Raw genomic sequence first — 19,963 nt, 5'->3', positions numbered from 1 at the left:
CCTATCATTTACATTGTATTTACAACTGTTTACATAGCATTTACATTTTAGTAGGTAATTATAAGTGATCAAGAGAGTAGAATATTACTCAGCCATAAAAAATGAAAATTTGCCATTTGGAACAATGTGGATGGACGTGGAAGATATTAAGCTAAGTGAAATAAGTCAAATAGAGAAAGACAATACTATATGATATCATTTACATGTGAAATCTAAAAAATAAAACTAGTGAATATAACAAAAAAGAAACAAACTCATAGATACAGAGAATAAACTAGTGGGTACCAGTGGGGAGAGGGTAGAAAGGAAGAGGAGCAAGACAGGGACAGGGGATTAAGAGGCACAACAATTATGTATAAAATAAATAAGCTACAAGGGTATACAGTACAACAGGGAATATAGCCAATATTTTATAATAATAATAAATGGGATATAACCTTTAAAATTGTGAATCACTATGTTGTACACCTAAAAGTTATATAATATTGTACATTAACTATATCTCAAGAAAGAAAGAGGGAAGGAAGGGGAGAATGCAGAGGGGGGAGGAAGGGGAGGAAGGGAGGGAGGAAGAAAGGAAGGAAAGGAAGGAAGGAAAAAAGGAAAGAAAGATGAATGAGTGAATGAGTGAATATGGGAGGGTGTGCTTAGGTTTATGTAAATACTACACCATTTTATATAAGGAACCTGAACATCCTTGGATTTTGGTATCCAAGGGGCTGTCCTGGAACCAATCCCCTGAGGATATCAAAGGACAGCTGTAATCAACAAGGTAATAATGATCTTCAAATTGCTCATGTGTGAAAAGTTATCACCAGACACCTGGTGAAATATGCAACAGAATGTTTTGAAAATGTTTCCATAAAAAGATCTAAGCTTAGAATATTCAAGGCTGTAAAATCCATTTCTCTCATCAAAAGATAATTTAAATTGAACTATAAATTTATAGAGCAAATGAGTGGAACTGGTCATGATGGAGAAATGGAAATAAAAGTTTCAAAACAGAGCATCTCTTGCTTCACTTTGGATAAAAGCTGAAAACGAGTGTCTTGAGCAGCTGAGACTGCTTAAAAAATCACTGCTTCCAGTCTCATCAACATAACTCTGAGCTATTAATGTTATTATCGATACCATTAACAATACTAAAAGAGTGAAACAATTTCGTTATCCTCTGAAGTACTGTAATGCTCTACTAAACCAAAGTAGATTTTAAGTTTTTTACAAAGCAACCTCATTTGCCACATTAAAAACTAAATATAAAAAAAATCAAATTTATAAAAGCTTTGCATATTATAACAAACGGAGTTTGTTCAAAGTGTGCACTAGACATTTAATACAAAGAACTGCTATTTCATCCATAACTTTCTGTTTAGATACAACTCTGGAACAAGAAAGTCATGTAGAACTGAAATTCTTCGTATCAGTTGCACTCTTTCAGTGACCCTATGTAACTTTTGTAATTCTTTTCTTTCTTCTTAGGTTATGTTTGTTTTATTTATTGAAAAGTACTCTTACCCACTGACTTCTATTCTTTTCTTTTTTTTTCTTTTCTTTTTTTGAGTAGAAGGAAACTGATTCAGGGAGAAGTACACTCCACAGACAGAGTGCAGGCCTTCTCAGAAGGCAAGAGAAAGGCCACGAGGTGTGGGTTGGGTGCTTGCTTAGTTTAAAGTTGAAGTAGATACACACTCCATAGACTGTCTCCGAAGGTAAGGGATTAAGAGGGCCCCCTGCCACTGACTTTAATAGCAAAAAACTAGCTATGTTACAATTTAATTTTTATTTTTTCTATAATACATTTTTATTTTATTTTAGAAAAGTTACATATCTATGATAAAATTTGGACTTCAAAAATCTGGTCTTTCATCACTGTTTGAAAAGCACTAGTTTAGATTATTATATAATTTAAAACTCATTTTACTCCTAATCATACAAATTATATTTTTATCAATTAGGAACTCATAGTTTAAAAAGCCTGCTTAGTCAGCAAAGTAAATGGTTTTTTAAAACAAAAAAAAATAAATAAAAAGCCCATAACTTACCATATTAACAACCAACTCCTATTCCTGGCAAGATATAGCTCTTATTGTACACAGATACCTAAAATACTAAAAATACCTAAAATACAGTCTTCTCTCAAAAACAACCCCTCCAAGTATATTTTAGGGGCTTCTCGGGAAGTAATTCTTTTTTTAAAAATTAATGCAAATTAATTTGGCGGTTGTATGTGACTCAATAGTTTATATGGCTGTCCCCTAAGCAGACAGAGCTGCTTCTCCTCACCTAAATTATGATACTTAAAGACAATTACATGGATAACATTTCTGGTAAATACTGTTGAAAGTATACCCCCATAAAATATCCAGAAAAGTGACTAAAATACAGAGAAAAAATTTGTTTTTTTAAATGCAGAGTTGACTTGAAAGAAAGTAAAGAAAACCCTCAGTTAAAAAAATCAAATGAAGATTCCAAAATCAAATAAGTAAGCATAATCAGGTACTATCACTGCCTTAGCTAAGAATTTGAGCAAGTGCATCTATGTGCATGCACGCTGGGAAAGGGGTTCTCATTAAAGACCAAGAGGCGTTTGTTTAATGACCACATGACAATAGAAGACTTGGGTCAGTGCAAGGCACAGAGTTTAAACTTAGACATCATCATAAAGCCAAGTACCTTTTAAAGCTATACTTTCAGTGAAAGGAAATGTATCAACCAACTAATCATGGACTTGTCAATACACTGGCTTGTAGTCCAAACTGAGAAATTGGTGTTAAAGCAGTACTGGCTAGTAATATGCCCAGAACACAAGGCAGAAGCAAATATGAAAGCCCTCTGAAGAGACACACTTTCAGACAAGATATAAAGCCTTCTCACTGATAAAGCTATACTGAAGAAAAACCATATTCACAAACCACAATGCATTTTACAATTATGCAATGAACTATAGTCAAAAGATATAACGAACAGTAAGGTTAGATGCCCCCTCTCCCAATGTTCTATTATTAAATAAACTATAAATCAGTATACTTCCAATTATTAAAACATAGAAGAATTATATACATGATAAAGATTAAGATTATTTTTAAATAAGAAAAATGGAAAATAAAATGATATTTCTAAAAATGAAAAGGATATTCACTGAAATTTAAAAAATCAGGAATGAATTAAACAGAGGAATTTGTAAAATGGAAGATAGGTCTGAGAAAATGAATACAAAAATTATTTATTTTTTAACATTTTTTCACTAAGTCTCTGAAAATGATGTGTATTTTACATCTGCAGCACATTTCAAGACAAATTAGCCACATTTCAAGAGTTTAATTGCCACAAAGAGCTAGTGCCTACCATATCAGACAATACAGACATATAAAACTGATATAACAATCAAATTGCCAAGTAGCTGACTCTACTGGTTTCAGGGTTATTATGGTTACTGCCATGTGATTTGGGAGTGCTTCCAAGTCTCAGTTTTCTCTTCCTGAGGAAGCCATCACTCTCTTAACTTACTATACAATAAGACAAAAAATAAGTAATTGACTATCACGTCCATGTTTCTGTTGAAGAAAACCTTTACCTTAAATAATATATTTCCTCCACCATAATAGTGACAATTATTTTGAAGACTTTTTACATAGGAAAGGAATGCAACTTTGCAAAAAGGAAAGGCATTTAAGTTGAATTTAAAATACCTTCAGACTTAATAAAAATATTATACCTAAATAAAAGTGCACGCAATTATCAATTCAACACTATAGGTAATATATGTAGCCAAAGAGATGAATTAATTTCTCATTGTTCAGTCTTTATTTGCATACGAAGTTAATTCTTTCTAACCTGTACACATTTTTTAAATTTATAAATACTTTATTTCAATTTGACCTTGTAATAGGAATTACAATAAGACAGTAACTGACATAATTGAATTATAAGCACAAAGTAAAAAAACAGAATTCAAAACCAGATTCTAATTCCTATGTTAAATGTATAACTTTGCAGATATTACTAAGCCTCTGAGCCTCAGCTTCCTTATTCTGTATAATGGGCCTAAAAGTAATGCCTCTCTGAAACAACTTTAGGGTTCTAAAGATAAAACGAATAATCTATCAAAGCACTCTGAGAAACTGACACATAGCAGTCAGTAAAAGTAAGCCACTATTATTATAATCATAGTATCACTGTCTCTATTAAACATAATTGTATAAAATTTAAACATTACAGCCATAATCCATAATAAAACGATGGATTTAAATATTAGAAAATATTATATAAAATGTTGTGTTAAAAAATAAGACTTGGAAAATAGTTAAAATGTAGAAGAATCACATCTAGCTAAAATAAATGACCAATTATTTAGAAGCTTACATATTCTCTGCAAAATTTCTTTATTGTCTGTTTTCATTGCCTGTATTCATTTTAATACTTTTAGTTAACAAAAAGATAAACAATAAAAGTAAATGAAAAATGAATCATGCCTGCTGTACTGGTTAACAAGCTAAAAAAAAGGAAGTGGAATAAAGAATCAAATGGATTAAATTGCTGGTTAATATGGTACCATGTAATTTAGGAAATACACACGGGTTCCCTGCTTTTGTACCTCATTCTCAAGTGAAAGTTTCTCTTTCTTACAGAAAGCTAAAGAAAAATCATGTCACATTACAATGTAAAGCAGACATTCTTAATTCTGTAAACAATCAATCTATTATCTGCCAGGTACTGTGTTAGGTGATAGGAATTAGGAGAAAAAAAAAACTCTGTCCATAATAAAGAATCTAGAACAAGGTATTTATTGTTACTGAGAGTGTATGTTTGAATTAAAAGTGTTTATCTTCTTTCTAACAATACTCTAAAACGTTATTACAATACTGTTGACAGTTCTGTTGGGGCAAGTTTACTAATTTTTAAACAAAGTAAATAATCTTATGTTATAAAATATATACATATGATACCATAAAAAGCCTGCTCAAAAGATACAAAATATATAAAATTTTAATTTTTAAAATAACTTAATTAGTTAAAATAATAACTAACTTCCCTTTTAAAAGGGAAGTGAAAAAGTATCATGTGCATGTTAAATTTCCACAAAGGGAAAATTTTCTGCTCTTCTATATAAGACAGTGCCTTCACATAATACTGACTTTTTAGAAAAATGCTTTTCTATGATTTGCCAGAGTGAGTCATTTAAAAATTATTACCCAGACATCATGCCGTTATTACTCTCTTGAAAGAGATATTCTCAGCAATATATAGATAAAATAGTCAGCATGTGCTGTATTATTATGCATAAATGAATGCCATATATTATTTACATAGAAATTCTTTTCTTGCCATAACTGAAGAAAAAGCATTTAAAAGGTAAAAAATGAGATTTAGATTTCCTCATTTTTAGTGGCTTGCATTTACTACAAAGTGACAGGACTATTCTTCATCTTTTTTCTTCAACCTATGTTGAATGAAATTCCATACATCAAAAAGAAATGCAGATATTGAACATGGAATCATATATCTGCATTCTTCTTATATAATCCTTCCTAGATGCAGAAGCAAAGTATATCTCTAGATGAATATACCACACTACAGTTTCAGATAATTCATAAAATTCTGAGACAAAACATTTGCATCTCCATTGGTCAAATTCTCCCACTTCACCTCCATGATATGGTCACACACTGTCCGACAAGATGAACAAAGTTACATTCCTAAAAGCAAAGATGCTATATACATCAACTCTTCCAATTTACCTTACTGAGCAAAGGCTACGTGAAAATCACTATGCTGGGAGCTTTAGGGGGATGGAAGTCATTTCCTAAGAGTTTAGAAATCATGCGAAGCAAATAGTGATAACATAAAGCAGATAGCTGCACTGTCTGTCACTGAGAATTCAGAAAGAGACTAAGACTGCCTGAATGGGAAAGAAAAAAGAAAAAAAAGGGAGGATTCATGTTAAAGGAAAGAAGTTATTATTTAAGTCATATTGCCTATTGTAACCAAGAATAAACTTTCTTTCCAGTTGACCTAAAGTCATTATTTAAATCATAATACAACCACTGTAGGCCTGAACAGTTGAGGAATCTTTGAATGGTATAAGCATTTTCTGTATTCTGAAGATCATTTTCCCTACTGAGAAAAATGACTTTCAACTCCATATATAACCTGACTATAACGTAGAGACTTCCAATCCTATAAAATATTATCATGGGGAAGATGTATTCATGTTCATACTAAACTCAAGTGTCAAATTAAGATAATTATAGAGAATCAACCAGCACAGTATAATACTTACTGCCATACAATGAACACTCAACAAATATTAGTTATTAATGTATGAACACCAGTAAGACAAAGAAGCAAAAGCTAAATTTAAAAATTCATTTCACATTCTTAAATCTGATAGAATTCCCAAGGATTCTATCCTTTTATCCAATAAACAAATATTTACTGAACATCAATTACATATCTGTTACTAAGAACTGAAAATTACAAAAAGGGGCAAAAGAGAAGCATGATTTCAACTCTTATACTGAGACATAATAACATGTAAAGAAATTACTTTATAAGTGGTTTATTATGAAGTCAATTCAAAAAAAGGGGCCAAGACAGAGAACATCCTGTAGCAGGGAAGAGTGACCTACTTTGGTGGGGTGATCCCAGAAGGCCTCTGAGGTGACTTAGAAAGGGGAACATAAAGGTTAGGAGTTAAACTGTAAAAAGCAGAAAGAACAGTTTGCTGAGACAAATGGTTAATGAGTTGTCCTATATTAATATATCAGCATCTTTTGACAGTTTATTGTTCTTTCCAGAACTTTTAAAAATAGACTTTCAGAACCACCAATTTCCAGCTTTCTACCTACCTTCAGGAAGAATAACTTTCTGTCGATATTCACTTATTTGGTGATCTCACCCTAATCATGGCATTAAATACCACCAGTTACAGTGGGGACTCCCAAATTTGTATCCTGAGCCTACACTCCTTTCAGGAATTGCAAGTTTATATATCCAACTGCCTAATGGACATCTCCACTTGGATGGCTAATAGACATTTCAAACTAAACATGTTCAAAACTGGGCTCCAGCCCTTCCCTCCTTGCCCTGATCCTTCTAAAGTCTTACCACTTGAGCAACTCCGTTCCTCTAGTTGCTCAAACAAAAACTTCCAGTCAGCCTTGATGCCCTTCATTCTTGCAATATATTAAATCTATCAGCATATCCTGTTAACTCTAAAATGAAGTAGATTAAGATTCAACCACTTCTCACTACCTTCACTGCCATTAGCCTAGTCAAAGTAATTATTTCTTATCTCAATTATTGCAGTAATTGGTCTTCCTATTTAAGCCTTCATCTCCTTTCAATCTCTTCCTAAAACAGGAAGCAGAGTGAAGCACTTAAAATGCTAAAAGAGGAAGCAGCAGAGGGAAGTCAAGAGAAGGTTCTGAGTTTGCCTTCAGTTTATTTAAAGATAGAATATATTTTAACACATTCCTCTGCTTTTCCATGAGAAAAGGAAGACTGATTCAGAAAAGAGAAGAAGTAAGTGAATAAGCAAAGTCTGGCCGAATACATTTGCCAATGAAAAAGGTGGGGCTCTCGAGTGGGAGGAAACTAACAAATATATATTGATTAGTTTGGTGATGAACAGATGCAATGTTCATTCCAAGTTGATGAGATCTGTTTCCGTAAAAAAAAAAATATGAGTTAAGGGCTTCAGTTGACAGTACGTTTATAGGAGGACATTTGGTTTTGAGGAGTGGGGAAAAGTATGAATGAAATCATTTACGTGGGGTAATGGTAAATGAATTAGTTTAACTGAGTACTTGCCAAAGGACGTAGTAACACTCAGTTGTTAGGATAGCTTGGTACTCTTCTCGTCTGCTACACTCTACCGGTGGCTTAAACAGAGCGACAATTCAACTACTATCTATCAGCTAAAAACATCCAAGTATAACTTGAATATCCAGCTATATCTTACCTAGCCACTAAATCTGTATTTCCAGATTGCTATCAGATATGTCCATGTGCAGTTCCCCCAAAACCAAAGCCTGAATACATTCCAAACTGCTCTTGAAAGACTAGAAAAATAACAAGATGGTTCTTGAGTTGTTTGGGCCTGTAATTCTAGCTAAACTAATCATATGACTAAAATGCTCCCTTCTCTGTGCATTCTTTTCTTGAAATAGTAACATCCTTTTACCCTAGAGGTCTTCAAAGAAGGTCATGGACTGAACCTCAAAAAAATGGGTAGACCCTCCTAAACTTGTCCATAACAACAGCCAGTTCTTATCAAGATGAAGAGAATGTAACACCCTGCAACATGCCCTGATTGTTATCACCTTTTCTGTCCCATCCAGTTTTTCTATAAAACCTTAAAATCCCAACTCCAAGACGGATTCACAGTCTTTAAGGCATTAGCCTGCCATGACTCCCTATGCCTGGCAAAGCAATAAAACTGTTCTTTTCTATTCTCCCAAAACTCTGCTACCAACTCTCAATTCAGCTCTCTGGGTACAGAGGCTGGTTTTTCAGTAACACTCTTCTCAATGTTCTTTCTCCTCATTTCCCAATGAAGAGGATTACAGTATCTAGCAACTCAGGCAAAACAAACTCTTTTAAGCCTTTTGCAATGCTCAATATACTGAACAGCTCCACGGACTCAAAAATATTTTTTAAAATAATTCATTAAAATGAAATTCACCAAAAATTAGCCACTTTAAAGTACACAATTCAATGACATTAAGTACACTAACAATGTTGTGCAACCATCACAATTATCTAGTTCCAAAACACTTCCATCACCCCAAAGTTAACTCTTCATCTATTAAGCCGTTTCTCTCCATTCCCCACTCCCCAGCCAATCTGCATTCTGTCTTTATGGGTTTATCTATTTTGCATATTTCATAAAAATGATTTATATATTTTTGTGCTTTGGCTTCTTACACTTAGCATTACATTTTGAGAATCATCTATATTGTAGTATGTATCAGTACTCTGTTCCTTTTTTTATGACTGCATAATATTTCACTGTATGTACATAGGACAATTTGTTTATCCATTCATGCATTGATGGACATTTAGGCTGTTTCCACTTTTGGGCTATTGTGAATTGTGCTACTATAAATATGCTCTGTATTAGTCAAGGTTTTCAAGAGGAACAGAACCAATAAGATATACAGACTTACACATAAGAGATTTATTAAAGTGATTGGTTCACAGGGTCGAGAAGTCCCACAATCCACAATCTGAAAGCTGAAGAACCAGGAAAACTGGTTGTGTAACTCAGTCTGAGAACTGGGAGGGGATAATGGTTTAAGTCTTTGTCCTAGTCCAAAAACCTGAGAATCAGGAGCACTAATGTCCAAAGGCAGGATAAGATAAATGTCTCAGCTCAAGCAGAGAGTAAGTTCACCCTTCCTCCACTTTTCTGCATTATTCAGGCCCTCAGTGGATTGGATACTGCCCAACAGCACTAAGGAGAGTGATCGTCTTTATTCACTCTACTTATTCAAATACTAATCTCTTCTGGAAACACCCTCATAGACACACACAGTGGTAATATTTTAACAGCTATCTGGGTATCCTAGTCAAGCTGACACACAAACTAAACAACACCTGCATGCACCTATACTTATTCAAGTAACTACTTTCAGTTCTTTTGGATATATTACTAGGAGTGTAATTACTGGGTCGTATGGTAATTCTTTCAAATTTTTGTAGAACTACTAAACTGTTTCCATAGCGTCTATACCATCTGACATTTCACCAACAGTGTATAAACGTTCTGATATCTATCATACCCTTACCAACATTTGTTACTGCCTATCTTATTTTAGCTGTGCTAGTGGGGGTGAAGTGGTATCTCACTGTGGTTTTAATTTGCATTTCCCTAATGACTAATCCTGCTGAACAGCTTTTTATGTATTAGTTGGCCATTTTGTGTATCTTCTTCAGAGAAAAGTCCATTTAAGTTCTTTGCTCATTTTTTCATTTGGGTTATTTGATTTTTTGTTGTGGAGCTAAATAAATCTTAACATCTGGAAAACAGATCCTTATGAGACACAGAATTGTAAATATTTTCTCCCATTCTATAGGTTATCTTTTTACTTTCTTGATAATGCCCTGTAATACTCAAGAGGTTTTAATTTGGATGGCATCCAATTACCAATTTTTCTTTGGATACCTGTGCTTTTGGTGTCATATCTAAGAATTCATTTCCACATCCACAGTAATGAAGATTAACCACCATATTTCTTCCTAAGAGTTTATGGTTTAGCTCTTATGTTTAGGTCATTGATCCACTGAGAATTAATCTTCGTATATAGTAGGATGTAGGGATCAATTTTCCTCTTTCACATGTGGACATCCAGTTGTCTTACCACACTTTGTTGAAGAGGCTATTCTTTTCACATTGAATTATCTTGTCACCCTTTTCAAAAATCAATTGGTCTTATATGTACAAATTTACTTCTGGACTCTCAGTTCTATTCTTCTGTTATAAATGTCTATAATTATGCCAGTACCAGGATTACTACAGCTCTGTAGTAAATTTTCAAATCAGGACATGTGAGTGCTCTAATTTTGTTCTTTTTTCTTTCAAGACTGCTTTGGCCACTCAGGGCCACTTGCAATTCCACATGAATTTCAAAAATAAATAATTTTTAAAATAATTTTTAAAATCTCCATCTCCTTTTAGATGTAATTTTTCATTCTCTAATTAAAACATTTCATCTACTAAATCGTATCCTATGGTCTAACACTCTTCTGAAAACAAGAATCAATAAAAAATAGTTTCCACTTAAAACAAAGACATCTGAACTGTTACTACTCCTCCATTTGATGCTATGTCAATTTATTATGTCAGCAAATTATATTTAACAATGTAATATAAACTAGAACGATATATTTGGAGAATTATGCTAATAAATATTTTAAATCACCTAATCAACCATATACCATACATCCACTGGTACAAGCTGATTCTCTATAAAGGACCTAAAATATTAACAGTTTAAATACTATAATTATAAATAAGTCCACAAGTTAGGATTATACCAGGACTTTCATTGGCTGTTCATATATGAATTTACTAATATTTTAAAGAATGACCATTTGAGACATCTAAAAATAGCAAGCTATAGATAGATGTTCATAATTTATCACAAAGAACCGTATTATCTGTGAAAAGTGTGTTTTGTAGTAGTGGAGAATAATGGGCATTGAATTTCAAGCATAATACCGGCTGAAGACAGACTGTGGCTCAGTAGTATCAGTAAACACATTCACAAAAAAAAACAATCTATATCAAAAATCATCCCTCATACAAATAAAATTGATAAAGTAATATAAAAAAATACACAAGCTTTCTTACATTTAAAATTATTCTGCTGTATGATAACCAAAAGATCCATTAAATTCAAAGGTAATTAGCCCAACTTACAGTTCTGTACAACTGCTTATATCTACACCTAGAAAATACAGATGTCTGAAATTATACATCTTTAGGAATAACCTAGTTTGACATTCTAAGGGGAACAGAATCTAAACCCCTAGAAATCACTGGAAGAAAATCACTTAGGGCAATCACATATCTGATATGTATCAGATTTATATTTAGATTAACATTTCAGATTAAAATTTTAGATTCACACTTAGAATAAGCAAGTAAACCATCAACAGAAAATAACTGCCAAACCCAGACTATAAAATGGCACTTTAAGAGAATTAAAACTATGTGGATGTCTTACACTTTACGCGTGAAGAAACACAAATGAACAGAAAAGGCCAACAAATTTTTTAGCAGCTGGAAATGCTAAATTTAATTACTGAAGAGAAATCATGCAGAGAAGCTGGCTGCCAAACAAGATTTACAATGAATGCCTGAAGTCATGTAAAAGTACCAAGAAATCTTCAATATTCACTGATAATCATAAACCCAGATTTAAAGGCTGTGTGGATAATATACATGATCCCCCAAACTCTACAGCATGAGAATATAATACAGTGTGTTAGTCTAACAACAAAAAAGTAAAATAAAAAAAATTTTAACACTAATTAGACAAACCAATTAAAGCACTACTGAGGCTAAATGAATACACTGTAGATAATTCCTATTAAAAAGAATACTGGTTGGAAAATTTTTATGTGTCCATATGTAACAGATCTCTGAAATATGAACTATATTTATTCTTCAATTTGTGATTTCAATATATATGTATATAACATATGCAAACATAATGTACATATATATTACACATGTATGTATTTATATGTGGATGAATAATATTGCACTGTCTGAATATCCCAGATTTTCTTTATCCATTCATCAGGTGATGGACATTTGGGTGAATTCTACTTTTTGGTTATTATGAATAACACCACTATATATAAGGTTTCATGTGGATGCATGTTTTCAATTTTCTTGGGTATACACATAATAGTGGAATTACTGGGTCATAAGGTAACTCTATAATTAACCATTTAAGAAACTGCCAACCTGTTTTCTGACATGGATGCACCATTTTACATTCCCACCATTGGCATATAGGGTTCTAATTTCATTATATCCCTACCAACTCATGTTATTAGCTGGCTTTTCTATTACAACTATTCCAGTAGGTAAGAAGTGGTATCTCATTGTGGTTTCAATTTGCGCTTCCTTAATGATAACGATGTTAAGCATCTTTTCATGTGCTTATTGGCCATTTGTATATCATCCTCAAAGAAATACCTATTCAAATCCTCTACCTATTTTTAAATTCTGATATTTGTCTCTTCATTGGTATATCTGCAGTTTTATAACTACTTGACAATCAGAAGTCAGTTCTCATTTACAGCATCTCTCGATTTTCTAAAGTGGTGACAGGTACCTAGTTAGCCAATGGATACAGCTTAAGTGATGATTCTTCATCCTCTTTCCATCTTCTAGACAACAGCACACTGATAAGGTGTAAGACCTTCCTCATTCCATTGGCCCAGACAGCTCTGCTCACCCTGGTGTCAACGCACACATCAGGAGTTCCCATCTTCTTCATGGCAAATTTCCGAATCTCTTTTGAGTGCTCAAAGGCCATGCCTCTTGAAGCCCACAGTGTGAACGTGTATTCTTCAATCTCTGTCTTGTTGATGGTAGAATGCCCTTTCATCCTGCCACCACTTTTTGTGGGAGTCATTCTGCTTGGCCCAGGTTGGAAACAAAAGGCACAAAGTATCCTGAGAAAAGGAAAGGAGCACGGCAACTACGGCTTCCTGGTAGCCCGGAGGCACGAGGAGGAGGCGGCAGATCTCTCTTTAGTGCTGAGTTGTAAAACTTCATTATATTCTAGATATTCTTCATATTCTTCTTATATTCTAGATACTAGACTCTTATCAAAGATAAGATTGGCAATAAGTTCTCCCATTCGGTGGATTGTCCTTTCCCCTTCTTCATAGTGCCTTTTGAACCCCAAACACTGTAGACTTCTGTAAAGTCCAATTTATCTATTTGTTCTTTGGTTGCAACTATCACTTTCAAAGTCTGGAGACTGAAAGAATTACTGTGCCTATGATGAAAACAAAGCTGAGCACGGGGCAGGTACACACATAAAATATATAATTCAGGTTTGGAATATCCAAAAAAATTTTTTTATCTTTGTGAATGAACTGTGGTATGTAATCTCTCCTTTTCTCCCTAAAATTTAGGTATCATATTTTTTTAAACCATAGCTTTAAAAGAAAAATGTATTAGTAAAAGAAAAAAAAATAAATGAACAATTGTGTCACCTCTCCAGTTAACATTCTAAATGTTGACAATATCCATGCATTAATTATTAGTAACTGTGCAGTTAGCAAAACAACAAAAACAACAACAACAAAACTTTAAAACACAATAGAATTGTTTGAAATGAGCCCTAACAAACATGAGAGTGTAATATATGATAAAGAAAGCCTCACGAACCAAAGAAAGGTAATTTTGAGAAACCGGTTAATACTTTTGGAGAAAATCAGATTAGTCTTATCTATACGGTACAAAGAAAAATACCTCCAATACTTATAAAACTAAAATTAAAGGCTACACCCATAGAAAACCAGAAGAAATACAGAATACTTCAGTAATCCTGAGATGAGAAAAAACACTTCCTAAGCCTAAAAGTAATGAAAGCAATGATAGGTAAAGGAAAATCTTTAAATTCGATTATATTTAAATGGCTATAAACATCATGAAGAAAAGTAAATTCTGGGGAAAAATACAGCAACAAAATAAAACAAAGGTCAATACATTCAAAATATAAAGCCATTTAATAAATCAGCAAGAAAATCATAAATATTTATTTTGGGCAACGAAAGCAAATAGATATTAATAAAAATAGTCATCATAATGAAACAGTGTTCAACTTCACACTCACTAGTAACAAAAACAATGCAGACTTTAAAACAATAGACAATATACTTTTATTTATCAAACTGAAAACTATTCAAATGTGGCAATGTGCAGTGAAATGGGAAAATGTATGAGATGAAGAGTTTTGGAAAGAAATTTATCAATATGTATTAAGATACTCAAAGGAATTCACTCCAACCCCAGATTTTCACTTAAATTAATTTAGCCCACCTAAAAAAATCAAAAATGCAAATAAAGATTTATGAACATTGATATTCTTCAAAGCTTTCTTTGTAAGAGCAAACTGAACAGAATTTAAGTATTTAAGAATAAGGAATGGTAAAATTAATTATTACATGTTTATATTCAGGAAAATCACAGTTTTATAAATCGATGTTTCTAAAAATATTTCAATAATGGCAAACTGCTCAGAAAAAATTATTTTAATGTCAGCTTTTTAAAAAGCATCCTTATAATTCTAATTTGGTAAGTGGGTACTTTCAGGGAATGAGTAAATGAGTATAGGAGTATTTTAAAAATACAGTAAGGTACATGGGACCTTTGTAGTACTTTCACTACTTGTAGGTCTACAATTATTTCAACTTTGAATTAAAAGAAAAACAATGGAGTTAAACAGTAGTTAAAGCTAGACAATTAATGATTTTTATTCCTATTTTTCAGTATTTTCTAAACTTCCTATAAATAAACATGTATCTTACTACAATTAGGAAAATAAACACTTATTTTGAATAACAGAAAGCAAATGATGATCATTCTTAAAAAAAAATGCAAATACTAAGGAGATAAATCAGATAATTCATCAAAATTAACCCTAAAATTGGTAGTTTAGGTCTCTAGTAATATATTTGTTAATATGCTCACACTCCTTCAGAACTGTTAAACATATGTTGAATAATATATTACTTCAACAGCAAAACACTTAATGATACCATAAGGCCAACAGAGGATATGGGGACAGAGAATACACTGGGTAATTGTTATGAGACATGAGTTCTGATTAAAAAAAACAATTTACTAGCTATGTAACAAAGGCAAAATCACATTCTCTCATTCTATCGTGCATACTTTCACAGATCTGTTATGATGCTGAAATGAGAAAATGTCCATTAAATCACTTAGTAGATGATGTGAGAGGTCACATAACAAAGTCCTAACTTTGTATCAGACTACTTGGATTCAAATCCTAAATTCATCATGTATTAGCTGTATAATTTATAGCAAATTTTTTAACCTCTCTGTGCTTCAAGTTTTCTTATCCATAAAACTAGGATAATGATAATAATATTTACCTCAAAAGGTTATTATAAATATTTATTTTATACTTGCTAAGAGTCTTGATGAGTAAGTGGTGCCATAGAAGTGCATACTGATTTTAAAAAATGTGAAAGTACTTAACTGGCAAAAAAAAAAAAAGTTCACTATTTTATTGAGAAATAGTTTGTTTGCTAATGTGAAAAATAAGTCCTTCATCTAAAAGAAAAAATATAGACTGCTATATTAAAAATTAAGTATTTCATGGCCTTTTTTTTCATAAAAAAGACTATTTTTATTACTTTAAATAAGCTGACTAGCCACCAAGTTTGCAGTTCCACTGAAGCTAATATGAAGTGAATTTTACCGTATAATATGTGAAATTCAAAGCAACATCAGCCAAAAGGGCATGAAAAAATTCTTGCTCCAGTGGACTTTAACTTACATAGAGTCCTGAAAACGAAATTATCTGATAATCTTGATCACATGTTTTACAGATATATCATACTAGTTTAAATAAACTAAACTTTGATGGACAATTTTTTAAACAATAAGTCATGAATTGTGTACCCCTACCTACACACTATATTTACAAGGCAGGGTCCAATGTTTTGCACAACATAATTTTTTAACAAACATTCTGTTTACAGCTGTAAGATTAAAAAATAAAGATGTAAGCCTAATCAATGATGTCATGACATTCAAGGAACCTCTACATAAATCAAAAGCAGAAGATGTCAAGGATATCCCACTCCAGTGATAATCGTGCGATGAACTAAAGAGATGTGCGTTTCAGATCTACAGTGTCATCAATCCCTTGATAATAAATGAAACAAGTCAGCTACTTTACAACCACAAATGGTATATTAAATACATGACAACATCTCTTTTCTACAGGAGGAAGTAACTAGCAGTAGATAAAGTTCAGATATATTATTAAAGAATGCACAGCATGAATTCAAGGCTGAATATAGATAACCTTTAGAATATAAGCTGTCTAGGAAAAAATATGCTTCATCTTGCAGAGTATTATTTAAGATTTAAGAGCAATATAGTTAGAAATATATTAAACATAAACATGCTTCAGTCGATTGGGGTTTTGTAATATTAACAAAGGGAATTCTTTTTCTATGAAAATAAAAGAGTAGGAAATATTAAAAATGTTTGCTCTCAAAATTGACTCTCATGTGAAACAGCTGAACAAATATATTTTCTCTACTAAAAATTTAAGTAACAATAAAATCTGTTTGGAAATACTTGTTTTTATTTAGATATTTTATTACCATGCTTTAGAATGTTATTATACAATATTATAAATCTCATAGCAAGATGATAAAGATTAAAATGAAAATCTATAGTAGATAAAGCACAAAATTAAATAGCTTAGAATAAAGCTGCTATGTATGTGACGATTAAATCCTATTCACACTTTCTATAGAAATCAAATAAAATGTGAACCAAATACAGAGATTTGTGATTAAGAGATAAACTGACTCTCTCTGGATTCCAGCTGTAACTCTGGGTTATTTCCTCTTTAATCTGTTTTCTCACTTATAAAATCAGAGATAGTAACAGTACCACCTCAGAGGTTTACTGTAAGGATTAAACTAGTTAAAACTTACAAAGCACTCATAACAGTTTCTGACACAACGTAAGGACTCATGAAATATTAGCTACATTGTCACCACTACCCCCAACCTAAAGTGGAAATTTTATATATATGCATATACACACACACCCCCCATTTGAATCAAATCAGTTTAATCTCTTGCATTACACAGTGTTTTAGAAGTATTTTTCCTCTTCTTAATTCCACGTTTTCCCCTTCCTCATTCTCTCTCATTCATACACACAAGAACCCATATAACATCACTAAAAATTCAAAAAAATAAAATGAACTGCAATCTCAACCCGGAGTTACAAAGGACCTTCTCCATAATCAATTAGAAAGGGCTCTAAAGAAATAGGTTCCAGGTTAGGATGGTAGGTTGAAATGGCAATTAAAAAATTTTTTTCTTCCTTCAACTTCTAAAACAATAGCAAAGAAAACTTTTCCAAACAAAAAAGCTAACAAAAATAGCCAACAAAAGAAATATAACATAAAGCGCTGAACATTAAATAATTAGTTGCCATGGGGAAAATAAACTATGGGAAACAGAACTAAGGGTGAAGTAAAGCTCAGTTCTTAACCATGTCCCCATGTGCCCGAAGCAAAGAGGGTAAACTGACAGCATGCTGAGAATTTTCCTTAATGCCTACATATATGGAGAGAGACAAACCAAGCAGGTATTGTTAGCTCTTGCTTCTCCTAATTGAAAATTCTAGAAAAGTCTCCAGTGCAAAAACTGGTGTAACAAGGAAGTGGAAAATAGGGCTGACTACCCAGGACAGAAGCAGACTCCAGACTACCTTCTGAAATGACAGCTAATGATTCAAAGACTAAGCACATTTCTCCCTGATGAGAACTGTCAACAGTTCTAAATAAACAAGAAAATTGGCAGAAAATACTTAACATAATGTTTTAAGAGAAAGCAAGACTTAGGTGTTCTAAGAAAGCCTGCTCACCTGTCTCAAAGATCACTCTCCCTCTTTTCATGATAGGCTAACAATATTAGACAAAAATCAAATTTTAAAAATCAAACTGTAGCTCAGTGAAGGAAAAAATTAGCTTTATAGACAGTAAGGAGGAAGGAAGGAGTCACGAAGATATTCTGTCTAAGTCAAACTGTAGCTATGTAAATATGTATCAACAATGAATGAATTAAAAAAAAGACAAATGATAAAATTTTTAAATAAAACTGGAAGATTCTATACAAAAGACAACCTTGTAAGAATATAACAAAAAATGAAAGGAAATTCCTCATGATTATTTTCTAACAACACAACAAAAATACAACTCAAAACCAGAAAAAAACGTAAAAGTCAAAATAAGTGAAAAACAAAGAGGCTGAAGATCTAAATAGACAAAATGAAGAAAAAACAATTATAGGCAAATTACAAACATCAGTGACAAAATACAAAAAATTTAATTACTCATAGCTATGAAACAAAGAAAGCAAAGTAATTAAGAAATAACTAAGAGTTTCCTCCAGATATATGCCCAGCAGTGGAATTACTGGATGATATAGTAAGTCTATATTTAGTTTTTTAAAGAGTCTCCATATTGTTTTCCATAATGACTGCACCAAACTACATCCCCAACAGTGTAGGAGGGTTCCCTTTTCTCCACACCCTCTCCAGCATTTATCATTTGTGGACTTCTTAATGATGGCCATTCTGACTAGTGTGAGGTGATACCTTACTGTAGTTCTGATTTGCATTTATCTGATCATTAGCGATATTGAAAAATTGCTAATTTTTTTATGTGCCTATTGGCCATTTGTATGTCTTCACTAGAGAAATGTTTGTTCAGATCTTCTGTGCATTTTTGTATTGGGCTGTTTGATTTTTATTATTGAGTTGTATGAGCTCTTTGTATATTCTGGAAATTAAGCCCTTGTCAGTCATATCATTTGAAAATATTTTCTCCCATTCCATAGGTTGTCTTTCCATTTTGTATATACTTTCCTCTGCTTTGCAAAAGTTTGTTAAGTTTAATTAGGTCCCATTTGTTTGTTTTTGTTTTTATTTCTATTGCCTTAGTAGACTGCCCTAGCAGAATATTGATAGGAAAAGTTTATATCAGAGAATGTTTTGTCTATATTCTCTCCCAGGGGTTTAGAATGTCTTGTCTTATGCTTAAGTCTTTAAGCCATTTTGAGTTTATTTTTGTGTATGGTGTGAGGGAGTACTCTAACTTCATTGATTTATAGGCGACTGTCCAGCTTTAACAACACCACTTGTCAAAGCGACTGTCTTTTCTCCATTGTATATTTTTTCCTCCTTTTTCTTCAGACTTTCATTAGGGCTGGATGCTAAAATTTATTATATGCTTTTTTTCTACATTTATTGATTGATAGCTTCACATGACTTTTCCCATTTTTAATTTATTGATAAAATTTATTCTGTAAATGGATATCTTAATATTAAACCATCTTTGGAGTCCATGAATCAATTCTAAATGATCACACTATACAGCTGACCCTTTAACAACATGTGGGTTGATTCACATATAATTTATAGTCAGCCCTTCATATCCAAGATTGTTCCACATCTGCAGTTTCACCCAACTGCGGACTGCAGTACTGTAGTATTTACTACCGAAAACTATCAGTAGATAAGCAGACCCACACAGTTTAAACTTGTGTCTGTCAAGAGTCAATTGTATAATTCTTTAATTATATTATTGGATTATGTTGGTTAGAATTTTAGTTAGAATTTTGTCCAACATTCTTAAGTGAAGTTAGT

At 32.4% G+C, this 19,963-nt stretch overlaps 1 protein-coding gene across 5 annotated transcripts in view; it reads right to left on the bottom strand.

Moving 5' to 3' along the window:
* LRBA (LPS responsive beige-like anchor protein) overlaps nt 1–19,963 on the bottom strand; it is a 620,799-nt gene that overhangs the window by 363,454 nt on the left and 237,382 nt on the right. The window lies entirely within an intron of this gene.

The sequence above is a fragment of the Camelus dromedarius genome, chromosome 1 (genome assembly GCF_036321535.1).
Source record: "Camelus dromedarius isolate mCamDro1 chromosome 1, mCamDro1.pat, whole genome shotgun sequence".
Lineage (NCBI taxonomy): Eukaryota > Metazoa > Chordata > Mammalia > Artiodactyla > Camelidae > Camelus > Camelus dromedarius.
Note: the sequence above shows the minus strand (reverse complement) of the source record. Positions and strands in the feature narration are given on the sequence as shown.